We start from the raw sequence: 15,942 nt of genomic DNA on the forward strand, positions 1-15,942 counted from the left end.
TGGGCATAGTAGTTACATGGCGACAGAAATCCAGGCATGTTTCCTACCTGTGCCAATAAGAAGTGTGGAAGAATGAATGGGGGAAATCTCAGCAAAATCTAGCATCTTCCAACTCTCAACAGCCCACAGGTGAGAAGGCTGTGAGGATTCTCCCTTGCCTGAGCCAGTGTAAAGACAAAGGTGACAGGTACACAGTGACTATCTTCCCATGCTTTAAACTGGATGATCAGGCTGAAAGACACACAAGCAGATCATCACTTCCAAGAGTTTAAAATCATCCCAGGCATTACCTTTAAACATTTTACAATTTTAAAGAGCAAAGATCACAGTTGTTGAATTCTATTTGCAGTACACCTGACACAATACAACTTCACACTTACATGACATTTTTTTTTTAGTGTATTTTGACATATATTTTTCTACTATAACAGGGAGCATTGTCTTAATATAGAAAGCTAGGAAAACACACACAAAAAAATTGATGAAACAAGAGTAATTCATAATTCCATAAGGCAAAATAACTTTTAACATGGCAGATTGTTTTCAAAGATGGCCACAACCATCCCTCCCCTCCTGCACGCCCTTTGCAATGTGACTTTGCCACTCCCTTCATCTAGAGATGGAGTTTGAGTTTCCCTCCCCTTGAATCTGGGCTGACACTGAAGCTTGCTTTGCCAATAGAATGCTGCAGAGTAACATTGTACAGATAATGATGGTAGGCTTTAAGAGGACTTACAGCTTTTGCCTTTGTCTGCTTAATATGGAGCCCTGAGTCTCCATATTAAAAAAAAGTCTTCTAAAATAAACCATTTAAATAAGATCCAGAGCCTTATAACATAACACCACACAAGTCTAAGTTTCAACTGAAAATCACTCATACCAAGAACAGAGAAAATCTCAAATAAAATGAGAAAAGAACATTGACAGGCACCAACACCAAGATGACACAAATGTTGGAATTAGCTGACAAGGATTTTAAAGCAGCTGTCATAAAAATGCTTCAATGAGCATATGAACATGCTTGAACTAAATGAAAATATAGAAAGTCACAGAAAAGAAACAAGATATAAAAAAGAACCAGATGGAAATTTTAGAACTAAAACATGCTATAAATGAAATTAAAAACTCAGTGGATGGGCTTAATCCCAGAATGTAGAGGACAGAGGAAGAATCAGTGAAGTTGAAAATTAAACAATAGAAATTATCCAATCTAACAACAGAGAGAAAACAGACAGAAGAAAAATGAATAGAGCCTCAGGGACATGTGGGACTATAACAAAAGACTAACATTCATGTCACTGAAATCCAGGCAAAGAAGAGAAAGAGGATGGGCTGAAAAAAGTATTCAAAGAAATCACGGCTAGAAATTTCCAAAATTTGGCAAGACATAAACTTACAGATATAAGAAGCTGAAAGAAACTTTAACAAGATAAACCCAAAGAAATCTATGTCAAGACATATCATAGTTAAACTTCTGAAAACTGAAGACAAAGAAAAAAAGCTTAAAAACAGCTTGAGAGAAACGAAGTATATCTATATGGAAAAAAAAATTCAAATGAGTCAGCCTGCTCATCTGAATCCATGAAGGAAGTAGCACAACATTTTTCAAGTGCTGAAAGACAAGAACTGTCAATCAAGAATTCAATAATTAGCAAAAATATCTTTCATGAATGAGGCGAAAATCAAAATATTTTCAGATGAAGGGTAACTAGAATTTGTCACCAGCAGACCAATATAAAAGAACACCTAAAGGAAGTTCTCTAAACAGAAAGAAAATGGTAAAAGAAGGAACCTTAGAAAATCAGAATAGAAGAAAGAACACAGAAAAACCAAAAGTATAGATAAAAACAGTAATGTTGTCTACTCCTCTTAAGTTTTCTAAATTATGTTTGAAGGTTAAAGCAAAAATTATAACAATATCTGCTGTGGTTCTCAATGTATGTAGAGGAAATATTGAAGACAATTATAGTGGGAGATAGTAAAGGATGTAAAGGGAGGAAAGATTTCCACACTTCACTCAAAGTGGTAATTGTTGACACCAATAGACTGTGACAAGCTACGTGCATATAATGTAATACCCAGAGCAATCACTATAAAAGCTATATAAAAAGAAACACTCAAAAGCACTATAGATAAATCAAAATTGAATTTAGGTAACCCACAAGAAGGCAAGAAAACAGAAAAATGAAAAAGAGAACAAATAGAAAACAAAATTCCTCAAAAAACACAATTATAGTGTCCCCGAAGCATTCAGGAGCAAAGTGGTTAAAGGCAGTACTCTGGAACCAGCCTGCCCCAGTTAAATTCCTGGCTCCATCCCGCTGGGCAAATTCCCTGATCGCCCTGGGCCTCAGATACTGTATCTGTAAACTGGGGATAATAATATCCACGTCATAGGATTTTGTTGAGGTTTAAATAAGTTAATATTTACTTACAACAGTGCCTGGCAAATGGTAAATATTATATACATGTTTTCCAATTAAATAAAATAATTAAATTGATTTCCCAACTAGAGGCAGAGGAACATTCACTTTTTCTTCTTTTTTGCCCTTATAAATTACGCCATGACAAACATCCTTGTACTTTGGCCTTATTCCATATTTCTGACTGTTTTAAGGATACAAGAGTCCTCTGAAATATGTTCTGATATTCATATGCTGCCCCACTCCTTTTTCCTAACGGGATAAACCACACAGACTTCTATAAGAAGTGGTTTTGACACAGAACTTGAATAACCAGGGTAGCTAGAGTTTTCACCAAATTTGTTTAGCCAGCACACAAAAAAGAGAGTGGCGGTCTTTATGGCAGGTGGTGTAAAGAAGCCCTAATTGTTTATGACTTTATACCAATAAGTTCACCAAGGCAGCATGGTGTCTTGGTTAAGAGCATGAACTCTGAAGTTAGATTGCCTGGGTTCAAATTCCAGCTTTATCATTTATTAGCTGTGCAACCTTGGGCACACTGCTTAACCTCTCTGTGCTTCAGTTTCTTCACAAGGATGTTATGAGGATGAAATCAGTTAATGCACCTGAAGTACTCAGAGTAGTGCCTGCCATTAAACCAAAGAGAAAAGCCAAGTGAAGCCCCCTTCCTGATGGCCTAAATTCACCCTGAAAGCAGGCAGATAAGAAAATAATCATGAACCTCAACGTGAAACAGTAAGAAAAAGAGGGCAAATACCTCCCTCTCTCATTATTTAGAATGTTAGCTGCCAAGAGTGCTGTAATAGAGCTGTTGGTTATGTGCCATGGCTCTCTGTAGCCTACTGAGGATAGCCTTCCCAATAAGTCATCTCTAAACGATGAGTGAAACAAGTCATTTTGCATAATTTTTTCATCTGAGCCAATTCTAGCTGCATGTACATGTGAGAGCTTAGCACATTTATTTGATGGCAAACAGATTGGCCTGTCCCGTAGGGTCATCTGAAAGGCTCAGTGCGTGGTTTGAAATCTTTGCAATTCTTGGTTTAAAGGAACTCCATGACTGAAGGGATTTATTCTTAGATTCCTTATGGCTGTAAATCAAAACATAAAATCATGCCTTGGGAGATATTGTTTGTTGTGCTTTTAAATGGAGTTAAAAATAAACTGTTAAGATCTCTCTTAAACTCTGGGCTTAGAGTAGATTCTATTTTGAGATATTGTTACTCAGTATACAAACAAACTGTACCAAGATGAATTATACAAGATTCCATAATGCCTTGCTATTAAAGAATAGCAGCTGGTTGCTCCAAAAATTTCTGCTTTCTCTCTATCTTTAGTTTCTCCTTTGCCCATTTATAATGGCTGATTTCACTCTGGAATCCAGACATGGGACAGACTGTAAAAGCACTAACCCATCCATTTTATTCAACCTTGCAGCAGATATTCAAGACGCAAAGGAATTACTCTATAACGCTCAAAGCTCATGCATCATAGAAAATAGAGATGTTTGAAGCTGATACATATGTCCTCAGCTCATACCTAATTAGTATGTTGACCATATATCCTGATTTCCTATCACAGTTCCAATGTTAAATATCCTGGCCTATTCTTAGCATAAACTATCAAATTATCTTGGAAATTCCAATAGCTAAGCACTCTTATTAAACCCATGAAGAGCCATGTGTCCTATTTTAAGGTGTGAAAAATATTAGGACCATGAGCCCAGGCAGCTCCTTCTGCTTATAACTGCTGAGGATGGTCTGCCCATTTCCAGGGCACAATGTTGGGGTCTGGACTCCATAACTTGAAAAACTTGATCAGTGTTCCAAAGAAAGCCTCAGAAGGGATGATGTCTTAAGAATTTCTGCTCTAGTGTGCTTTGGAGGCCTCAATGATTTAAAGGAGAATTTGGTGTAAACAAGAAGACTCTGCTTGAGGACTTGCAGCTGGAGACTATTTGCATATTGGACTCTTCTCTCCTAAGGGATTAACTCAATGGAGCAAGACCAGGGTAATTGGAACAGAGACCAAAGAGGCACTTCAGTCTGTATAGCTTTAAGAGTGTGGACGCTGGGGTCAGACAGCATGGGTCTGAATCTTGCCTCTACCACTTATTAGCTACGTGACCTTAGATAAGTTAAAAAATCCTCTTTGGTGATAATAATAGTGTCATCCTGAAAGGGCTATTGTGAAGATTAAATGAGCTAAAACACCTAGCATAGTGCTTCTAAAATTTCCTATTTTAGAATTCTTATTATTGAGGTTGTTATTAGCATTGTTATGTCCATATTGAGAGAGATTTACAGAAATGCTCAGATGCTCAAAAAAATGTATTAAGTGCCTACCATTCCTCCAGTCCTGTGCTAAGCACTCAGAATTCAATGATGTAAAAACACATGGGCAAATGGGGGAAAAGAGACAAATCTGCCATGCAGAATTCCAAATAACTTACGTAGGTACTCAAGCATAACTCCCCACTCCTTGAGTGTGGGCCACACATAGTGATTGTCTCTCAAAGAGCACAGTATGGAAAGGGCTGGGGGGCTGGCAACTTTACAGTGAAGAAACCTGACAATCACTAACTCAGCCAGATGCTCGAGGTCACCATCAACAGTGAGACAACTTGTTAATTGTATGTACCCCACCTCCAGTCAACTCACAAGAAAAACATCAGACAAATCACAATTGAGGGACATTCAATGTACTACTTGACCAGTACTCCTCCAACCTGTCAAGGTCATCAAAAACAAGGAAAGTCTGAGAAACTTCACAGCCAAGAGGAGCCTAAAGAGACATGACAACTAAATGTAATGTGGTGGACCCTAGAAGAAAAAAGGACATTCAGTAAAAACTAAAGAAATCCAAATAAAGTATGGATCTAGTTAATGATAATACATCATATTGGTTCATTCATTGTAACAAATGCACAGTACTAATGTAAGACGTTAATGATAGGGGAAACTGGCTGCGGAGGTATATGGGAACTCTCTGTACTATCTGTGCAATTTTTCTATAAATCTAAAACTGTTCTAAAAACTAAAGTTTATTTTAAAAAAAGATATGGGTTTGGCTCACAAGGAACTCCCAGAGTAATGGGGGAGACAAACGTGATTAAATTATAAATTATAACGCAGTGTGGTGTGTGTAACAATAGAAGTATATAAAATGTGCAGAGCCTGCACAGAACACAGCGGGATTAACTCCATGTTGAGGGCAGCAAAGCAAGGCTTTATGAGGGAAGCATTGTCTGAGCTGCAATTTTCAAGAATTAATCAGGAGATGGGGATGGCGAGCCTGCTAAGGAGAAGGACTGCCTGGGTAAAGACTTGGAAATGTCAAGCTGTTTGGTGTCATCAGGTGTTATGTGTGAGGGGAAGGAGTCACAAAACAGGAGACTGAGGATGCAGGAGCCAGATCAGAAAGGACCTGACAGCCGCACTTAACGAGATGGAGGCCTGGCCCAGCCCATCAAAGCCATTTCCAAAAGGGGATGGCTGGAAGAACACAGCAGCAGGAAACGTGCTAACAGGCACCCCGTTCCCTTGAACGTAAAATGACTGTCATTCCTCCACTGCCGGAAGCAGTAGCTGGAACGTACTGTACCTGACCTACTTTTAATTCCATTTGTCTGCCAATGCCATGGGGCTCAATTTATTGATGGCTAATAGGCTCTTTCTAGAGAAAGATTTATGACTAGAGAAAAAGAACTTAACGTTATTAGTCAGAAGGCTTCTCCCAGAATGGACAAAGCAAATATCAGAAATCTGGGCTTGGCCTGGATGACAAGCCTTGGCCATCTCAGCCTGTGTGTGGTCGATGTGAGCCAGCACCGAGTCAGTGAATGTGGGGAGGTGTGAGACTTTGGGCTGGCAGGGGCTTTGGGGGCGAGGGGGTAAAGCACATTTATAACGGGCTAGAATTTAGGAAAATGCCCTGGGGCTTGGGCTCCAAATTGAACACAAGCCAGCAGCCCAGAAAGGCAATTAAAATAAGAATACAATTCTCTATCCATTTTTGCAAAGTTACCAGCATACTGCCACATCATTAAGAACAGCAGTATGGGTTATGGGTTCAATTGTGCAGATTTAAATTCCAACTTACAGGCCTTGAACACATTATGATAAGTGAGATAAGTCAAACAAAGACAAATACTGTGTGATATCACTTATATGCAGAATCCAAAAAAGTTAAACCTGTTAAAAAAAAACAGTGTAAAACAGTGGTTACCAGGGTATAGAGGGTAAGGGGATAAGATGGATGGTGTTTAAGGGTACAAACTTGTAACCAGTACTAAATAAACCATAAAGATCCAATGTATGGTATATTGACGACAGACAATAACATTGTACTATAAGCATGTAATGTGATAAATGTAGCTACAGCAGCAATCATATTAAAATATACAAATGTCAAAGTAACACGCTGGACACCATAAATTTACACAATGTTACATGTCAAATTTATCCAATAAAAAAAAGCAGCTAAATTCCAACGTATGAAATCCATGAAGAGCAGCATTTGTCCAACCAACACTTTTTGTTGTCACAATGATGGAGAGAGGTGGGAAAGCTAGATATCCCACAACACCTGGGACAGTCTCACCCAACAAACAAACCATTGTCCTGCATTCCACATGCTTTTTACATGTCACTCCAGAGAGCCAAGAGAAGCGGAACCTGTGTATAATTATCAGAGCCTAGAACATAACTCTGTACTACATATAAACACAAAGTATCTTTTGCAAGACAATAATTTTGCAGAAACTCACCCACCATGTCAATCAAAGAAAGAGTTTGCATTGTTTGAAACTTCCAAGTGTTGTTCACCGTTTTGGACAGTACCATGACTTTTCTTATGCCAGCACTGATGGTAGTTTTTGGATCCTAGACTGTGTGAGCCTGCACGTGTAGTCTCTGCATTGACAGAGCTCCCATAATAAGCGCAAGCATCTAACACCTTCATCAGCTCTTCTACTGGAGTCGTGTTTGACAATTTACATATTGAAATACACATATTATTTTAGTAGAAATGTCTTTCTTTTTATTTCTCCTTTATATTATCACTAAGATGTTATATTAACGTTTTAACTGTGTGAGTAGGTATTTCATTTTAGGATGGTAAAGAGGACATTACAAAATGTCCATTGCTATTTTTAGGTGCTGGGTCTGATAGGGTTGAGAATCACAGTATTAGATACAAGATGCCTAAGAAATTGGGAAGAAAGCTCCTCTCAGCTGCCTGCCCTTTCATTGTCTCGAGGAGGAACATAAATGGCTCTGGTGGGCTCTGTTTTTCCGGGGAGCTTCTGGACTGAAACTACAAGGGATTCTGCTTAAGGAAATTCCTGGAGGTAGAAGCCAAAGTGAGCTCCAGGAGTGTCTGAGAAATTTGGAGTGTCTCTGAGATCCAATTAGATGCAATTAGACTAAACTCCAAACATGCCTCAGAAATGTCAGGGCAAGTCTAACCTCCTTAGAGTTCTGAGACCTGGCCAGGAATAGGTTATGCTTTAAAAGAGTAATATATTTCACATACAGAGACAGAAGGAAGCCTCATTAAACTGTTTTCTATGAGAGGACAGGGTGGCTGCTTACCAGATTTTTCTACATTGGGCATCAGTGCAATAGCTGGAATCATTAAATAGATTTCCTTTGGTCCGATAAGGTTTAGTTTTGTTGTTATTGTTGTTATTTTTCACGTTTACGAGGATTTGGTGAAGATGATGACGTCAGTAAAGACAAATATGCTGGCTATGATGCTAGCTGGCACACAGTGGGATAGAAAGGCCCTGTGGGCTCTGATGTCTGTCTCCAGTTCCTCCTCACTAAGTAACGTGGAGACAGCCTTTAACCAGTATAGCCAGCAAACCAGTTCTGACGCAGTCAGGCTCCCTTTTTGCATGTCCCACATGGTTCCTGATCAACACAGCCTGACTGAGGTGTTTGGTTCTTGCATCAGGGTGGGGTACACAGTTCTCAGAAAAGAGATCCTAGACAAACACCCAAATCAATGGTGTCTACCACAATGCCCCACCAGAGCGGCAAGAAGAAGCTTCCTCGGTGTGCAATGCCTGTTTCAGAAGATCCTAGACATTAACACTGGATGAGGATTGGAGCCCCAAATATAATTTCTCAGGATACTCATGATTTTACTAACTTGTCAGCAACAATATTACCCTTCCCAATCTCCCAGGGGTTTGTCTAATATAAACAGTGTTATTTCTCTCCATTTTCCTTAGTGAAAATATTGAAAGGTCAGTGCTTGAACTAGGTGAAGAAATCCATGTTGCACTCAAAGAGTGGCCTACTAAACCCGATCTGAGGAGAACTTTCAGTTGAAGTGCTTCCCACAGAACCCTCATGGCTCATACTTACCATCAGCACCAACAGTCATTTGCAGAAAGAGCTGTAGGTCGGATGTTGATCTCTTTGAGAATTTAGAACTTTTATGTCAGTTTCAGAGGAATTTTCTCTGAAGGCATTATATAACAGCAAAAATAACAAAAAAAACACAAATCCACCACCAATAAAATGCTATTTACTGAGTCCTAACTATATTTCAGATGGAGTGCTAAGGGCATGTAGCCTCCGCCATCTCATTTATTCCTCACAATAACTCTATGATAGAAATATTATCATCCCCAATTCCCAGCAAGCAAACTGCAGTTCGAGTCTGTGAATTAGCTTTTCCAAACAGTTTGGAAGTAGTTTTGAATCCAGGACTGTCTGACTCCAGTGCCCTGCTCTTTATTACTGCCTCATGAGAGGCAGTATAGACTATGGATAGAGTATGAACACCTGCATAAAATATGTCCCGGGTCACTGGTTATGTGATCTGGAATGAGAATCTCAACACTGAGCTTCCCTTTCTCCAAGATTCCATGGGCTATCTGAATTAGTCAGTCAGAGGAGAGCAAAGATGGGTGCAGTTATTTAGCTAAGACTGGGCTGGCTTGCTTATTCTCTGAACCAGTCCCAAAAGTCTGCTGAAATGTCACACAGTGGATACTCCCAGGTGCATGCTGACTGGGAGAGCTGGATGCACACTTGAAGAATGATGGTTGCAACTAACTTATGGATTTACATTTATAAGACCAGTGCTGTTGAACTTGTTCATTTCCTGGTCAATCTCTTTGCACGAGGTAAGGAGTAAGGATAACCATCCTCTACAGTCAGTTTTTTGCTATCTTGAGCATTTGTAATCATTGTATCTGAATACACCTGAGATTACCTCAACTTTCCAGATTTTGCTGCTTTCAGGTGCTAGAAATTGCTATGACTGAGTAGCCCAGCTATCGCTTCTGGAGTCATGGAAACCAAATCCAAAGAAAAGAAATGTATAGATATATAATACATATATAATCTGTAATGCTATACTATCTATAATATTATATATATATATATATATATATTCAGCCCAATTACTAGCTGCTTGCACAAAAAACATGTAAAAGTTAAAACTATTTATATATAAAATCAAATACTCTGTACCAAATGACTGAATTAATACATAAAAGGATATAAAATACCCAGGAGAATAAATTTAAAAGAAATACGAATTTTATCTAATCGTAGCTCTTGAGAGGAAACATGGCAGCACGAGCTTGTTTCTTCTCCGGCTCTGCCACTAACCAGCTTTGTGAACTCTTCTAGACACAGTGAGGTCTATAACAAACTTAAGAGTCAGACAATTAAATTATAGTGTAGCAAGGCATTGATTTGCACAATACAACAATACGATTCAGATATGCAGTAACAAAAAAAAAAAGTCCTTTTTTTCCATACCTGATCTCATCTTTGTGGGACTCTCATTCCCACACATGGTGATAAAAAAAATAGTTAAATTTGACTACTCAGGGGAATTTAAACCCAAGTTTTAAAAGGCCTCCTTCAGTGTAACAATGTCTTTTGAACAAATAGTCAATTCAAACTCCCTCTCAGAGCAGTTTTGCCATATTTTCCCAATTCTAATATTCTCCCATTCCCTCCTTCTTCGCAGGGTAGTATCTTTTTTATTCTTAATTTTTTTTTTTGTATTTTATTGCAGTTACATTGGTTTATAATGTATAAATTTCAGGTGTACATCATTATAGTTCTATTCTGCATCATGTTCACCACCCAAAGACTAGTTATAATCCATTACCATACTCATGTGCCTAATCATCTCTATCTGAATAGAGGAGAAGTTTACCATGAATCCTCTCCTTGGTAGGGCTGGGCCATCTGGTCTACCTGCTTTCCTTACCTCACTGTAATGCAAGTGTGGTTGGTGCAGAGAGGCTCTTAGGCCCTCTCTACTGGTGTCCACAGAGATGCGGCTAATCCTGGTCATTTAGGGTGCCATGCTGGTCCCTGCTTCTAAATATCCTAAATATAGTGGTCAAAAAAGTTCAAGAAATAAATGTCTGAGAAAGTACACGACAGATAATCTTATTCACCATTCCAACTACACCCACAACGTCAATAACCATCTATAGCAGGTGACTCAACATGTTTTCTCTCCAGTCCAGACTATTACTTGAACATCTAACATATATAGCCAGCTTCTACTTCACATCTCCATTATGGTGTCTGAAAGTCACCCCAAATTGAATATATTCAACTAAATTCATAATCTTAATCCCCCCAAATCTGACCTTCTTTCAGTGTTCCTCAAAACAGTAAGTACATTTACCATCCACTCAGCTATTCAAGCTAGAAATTTAGAGTTCATCCTTAAAAGGCCCTCTCCCTCAGCCTCTATATGCAATCCATCATCAGGTCCTATTGCTTTGACCTCCTAAATACCTTACAAATCTGCCCCCTTCTCCCTGACTTTGCTGTCACCTCCTAGTTTGAACCACCATTATCTTTCCTCTGGACTTCTTCAACTGCCTTCTGGCTGGTTTGCCTGTATCCACTCTGGCCTTCTTCTAATCCATTCTTTCCACCTCAGCTAAAAATAAACACAGTGCCATCAGCTCACACACACACACACACACACACACCCCTCATTGCTTGAAACTCTAGCTGGCTTCCCATTACTCTAAGGTAAACTCCAAAATACTGATCTTGGCTCTCAGAATCCTGCATCATCTGGTCCCCACTTGCCTCTGCAGCCTCCCCTCACACACTCCTTCACGCTCTGAGTTCCAGTGACTGGTCTGATTTCAGTCTCTCATTCTCAAAGGCTTCCTCCTGACACTAGGTCTTTGTCTATGCTATTTCCTCTGTCTTGAAGACTCCTCTCCCCACTTAACCCTCCCTTGCCTGGCTAACAGAAACTCTCCCTTATGACCTCACTTTATCCTCATTTCCTCAGGGAGCCTTTTCCAACTTTCCTAACAATGTAAAATCTCCCTGCCATATGTACTTCTTCTTGGCTGTAAGTTTACATGTATATATATGATTCTTTGATTAATGTACATCTCTCTCTTCGTGAGAGCAGGAACTATATCTATTTTTGCTCAACATTTTATCCTTGGCACTCAAAATAATGCATGGCACATAGTAAGATGCTTCTATATATTTTTTTTTATTTAAATGCATTAAATACATAACTAAATGAATATAATCCATCTAGAAACAGTTTGATAATTATATTTTTAAAAATTGTTATTGGTATTTTTGGCATTGACTCTCAACAGGAAAAATGTTTTCATATCAGAGAGTTTGAGTGCAGTCTATACCACCTATTAGCCAGGCAAACTTTGGAAAATCATTTAACTCAGCAGCAGCATTGTAATAATAATACCTGTTTTCAATCACAGGGCTACAGATAAACTGTCAAGTGTTATATAAATGTAAGGCATTATAATTTCATTAACAAAATTTAAAAGCTTTTTATGCAAAAGCCACAAAAGAAATACATAAGAACACATAATAAGTGTTGAAAAAAAGCCTTAAATGTCCCCCATAGACTTCACTTTTGTATTGGTTAATATGGATGTTTAATCAAATGCTACACTAAATATTTAGGGAACATTCTTTAGGTGCCCAGTGCCTTGTGAAAAAATGTCTATTTATTTCCTATTATGTAATCATTATTATAGTTCAGCTAGGTGGGTGATATCAGCGCCTTGCCAACAGATGAAGACACTGAGCTTTAAGAGAGCTTCTGACCTTATCCAGGGTCACAAGCTAGTAGTAAAAGGTGAGCCAGCCAACACTCCGTTTCCGTGACTTCAAAACCCATCTATGCTTCTGAAACTTTGGATTAATTGAAAGGAAAAATTTTATCAAACAAAAATACCATTTTACTTTTTTTAAGGGGGATCATTATTGAAACCCAAATTAATAGTCTAGAAAGTAGCCTGCAAGAAATATCTCAAAGACTTGAGAAAAAAATATAGAAATAGAAATCATGAAGGAAAAGGTTGGAGACTCAGAGTCTTTATCCAGGAGACCTAACATATGAATAGCAGATATTTTAGAAGGGGAATGTGAGATAGATGAGAGGAGGGAGTAACTAGACAAATAAAAGCAGAAAATGTTCCTGAGCTAGCGAAAGACTCGAGTCTGCAGATTGAAATGACTGCTTCCAAGGCCAGGGAAAAAAAAAAAAGAAAAAAGATTCTTAGGATTATGGTAATAAAATTTCTGATCTCTTAAGGATAAAGAGAAAAATCTTGTAAGCCACCAACCCAAAATAACAGTGCTACCTACATGGGAAGTAAAAATCAGACTAGCATTTGCAACATAGGAAGTTAAAAAACAGTAGAATCAAATCTACAGCTAAGAGCAAAGACTGCAACTTAATTCTATGCCCTCAAGATATGATTGCCCTTTCACAGAGGAAATGCAAGACTTCAGAGAGTGAATCACCCATATAGTCCATCTAAGGAAAATACTTGGGAACATTAACCAAATAATTAAGTGAAACCAAAAAGAGAACTCAAGATGGAAAAACAGAAACACTAAAGAGCCGTAAACAATTAAACATCACGGATTTGTACACAAATATGGACGCAGATATAGAGAGAGCTAAAGATATACATAGACAAAAAAAAGATGAGGATCCGGGCCGGCCCCGTGGTGTAGTAACTAAGTGCGCATGTTCCACTGCTGGCAGCGGGCCGGGGTTGAGATCCCAGGTGCCCACCAACACACCGCTTGTCAGGCCACGCTCTGGCTGCGTCCCATATAAAGTGGAGGAAGATGGGCACGGATGTTAGCTCAGGGCCAGTCATCTTCAGCAAAAAGAGGAGGATTGGCATTGATGTTAGCTCAGTGCTGATCTTCCTCTCAAACACACACACACACACACACACACACACACACTAAATAAATAAATAAATAAATAAATAAATAAATATTAAAAAAAAAGATGAGGATAAACTATCTGATACTGCTTAATACAAAGGTTAAAGGAGGACTCTTGAAATAGCAGGGGTATACTCTAAGGAAAACTGTAATAGATACTAAATTATGATAGCAAAATCTAGGAATTGGGAGTGGGGGAAAATGAAAGCCTTCCAAAAGTTTAATGGTAGAAAGAGGGAAAAGAAAGGTGGGGGAAGTGTAAGTATTTAAATAGTCTCATCCTGTATGGCGAGGAGAACTGGAGAAACAGAGCATCAAACAGCGAGTACATCCCGACTTAGGGAGATCGCTGGGTTTATTCATCTGGTGGAAGACAATCATTAATACAAGGGAAAAACATAGTAGAACTTCCAAATTAACAAAGGCAAAAAAATGGAATGAATATCAACTTAAATAGGCTAGGTTAAGAGAAAGGAAACAGATGAGACAAGAATACAAGTAATAAACGCAAAGACTGAAGAAATAAAGTCAAGCCATTATATTGAATGTGAACAGACTGAAATCTCCTATTAAAATACAAAGACTTTCACATTAGGTTATATATATTTTGCTGTTTTCAAAAAACACACTTAAGTTGAAGTGACAAAGATGGAAAATAAAAGGATCAGCAAGGATATACCAGACAAATGTAAACAAAAAGAAAACAAAAATGGCAGTATTAATATCAGACAAGGCGGAATTTAAGGTTAAAACATCATATAGGATTGAAGGAATCATTATATACATATAAAATATATATATATATAAAGCACAATTTAAGAATTTAGCTAAATCATTATAAACTATGTGTACTAAAAAACATAACAGCTCAATATACGGAGCAAAAACTATTAAATATACAAGGAAAACTTGAAAAAAAAATCAATTATAATAGGAGACTTCAATACAGTTCTCTCAGAACCTGGTTGTCAAAAGTAAGTAAGAATATAGAAGAGTTTAATAATACAGTCAACAAATTTGATTTAATAGATACACGCAGTGGGGCACAGGAACTGGTTTGTACCAGCTTTTGAGAGCTGATTATATCTCTTCTCATCTCCATATTTAGTGATGTCACGCTGGTAGCTAGAAATAGACTCTGGTGAGAGTATATACACCACGGAAAATGGCAAAAGCTACAAATCATCATATCTGGAGAGCTGCTTGTTAAACATTTATCAGCACATCACTGGCTCTATGCATGAAAACTTACACTCAAATAGAGAATATAGTGTTTCTCATATACCCATGGAATATTTTGGAAAATTGATCATGCACTTAACTCAAAACTTTAAGAGATCCCAAAATGGAGATTTTTAGAAGCTATAGCTTTCTGATCATACATCAATGAAACTTGAAATAAGTTATATAAAAGTGACAAGAATTACTACCGAGAAATTTAGAACCATATTCTTAGATCAAAAGAGCACAATAAACAGGAAATCAGAATCATCTAGAAGTCAATGAAAGAGAACCATTCATCCAGAATCTGTGACATAAAGGAAGAGCTCTACTCCAAAGAAATTTTATAGCCTTAAATGTCATTATTATTAAAGAAGAAAGAGTAAGGAAGAATAATGCAAAGGGCGTAAGTACTGATCTTAAGAAATTGAAAAAAAAGAACCACAAAATGAACCAAGAAGCAATGAAGAGAGAACTAATAATAATAATAAACGAAATCGATAAAATAGAAAACAAAGAATAGAAAGGATTTTTTAAAAAATAAAGAAAAATACAAACTGGTTCTTTGGAGGGAAAAAAATAGATAAATTTTGGTTTTGTTTTTGGGATTTTTTTTTTGGTGAGGAAGATTGGCCCTGAGCTACTGTCCATTGCCAATCTTCCTCTTTTTCGCTTGAGGAAGATGGTCCCTGAGCTAACATCAGTGCCAGTCTTCCTCTGCTTTGTATATGGGACACCACCACAGCATGGCTTGATGAGTGGTATGTAGGTCTGCACCCGGGATCCAAGCCCGTGAACCCGGGGCTGCCAAAGCAGAGCGTGTGAACTTAACCACTATGCCAGTGAGCTGGCCCCTCAGGATCTTGAATAAGAAAAACAAAAGAGCAAAAATAGAGCAATATTAGAGTTGAGAAAAGAAATATAACCACAGATGTAGGAGCAATTAAAAGAATTCTAAAAGAATATATCATGAAACCATTTGTTTAAAATGCATTCAAAATGCATTTGAAAATGCTTTTCCTACAAAACATAAATTCTTTTTTTTTTTTTTTGTGAGG

The sequence above is a fragment of the Ceratotherium simum genome, chromosome 6, assembly GCF_057802395.1.
Source record: "Ceratotherium simum simum isolate JZ-2026a chromosome 6, ASM5780239v1, whole genome shotgun sequence".
In the NCBI taxonomy this organism is placed as follows: Eukaryota; Metazoa; Chordata; class Mammalia; order Perissodactyla; family Rhinocerotidae; genus Ceratotherium; species Ceratotherium simum.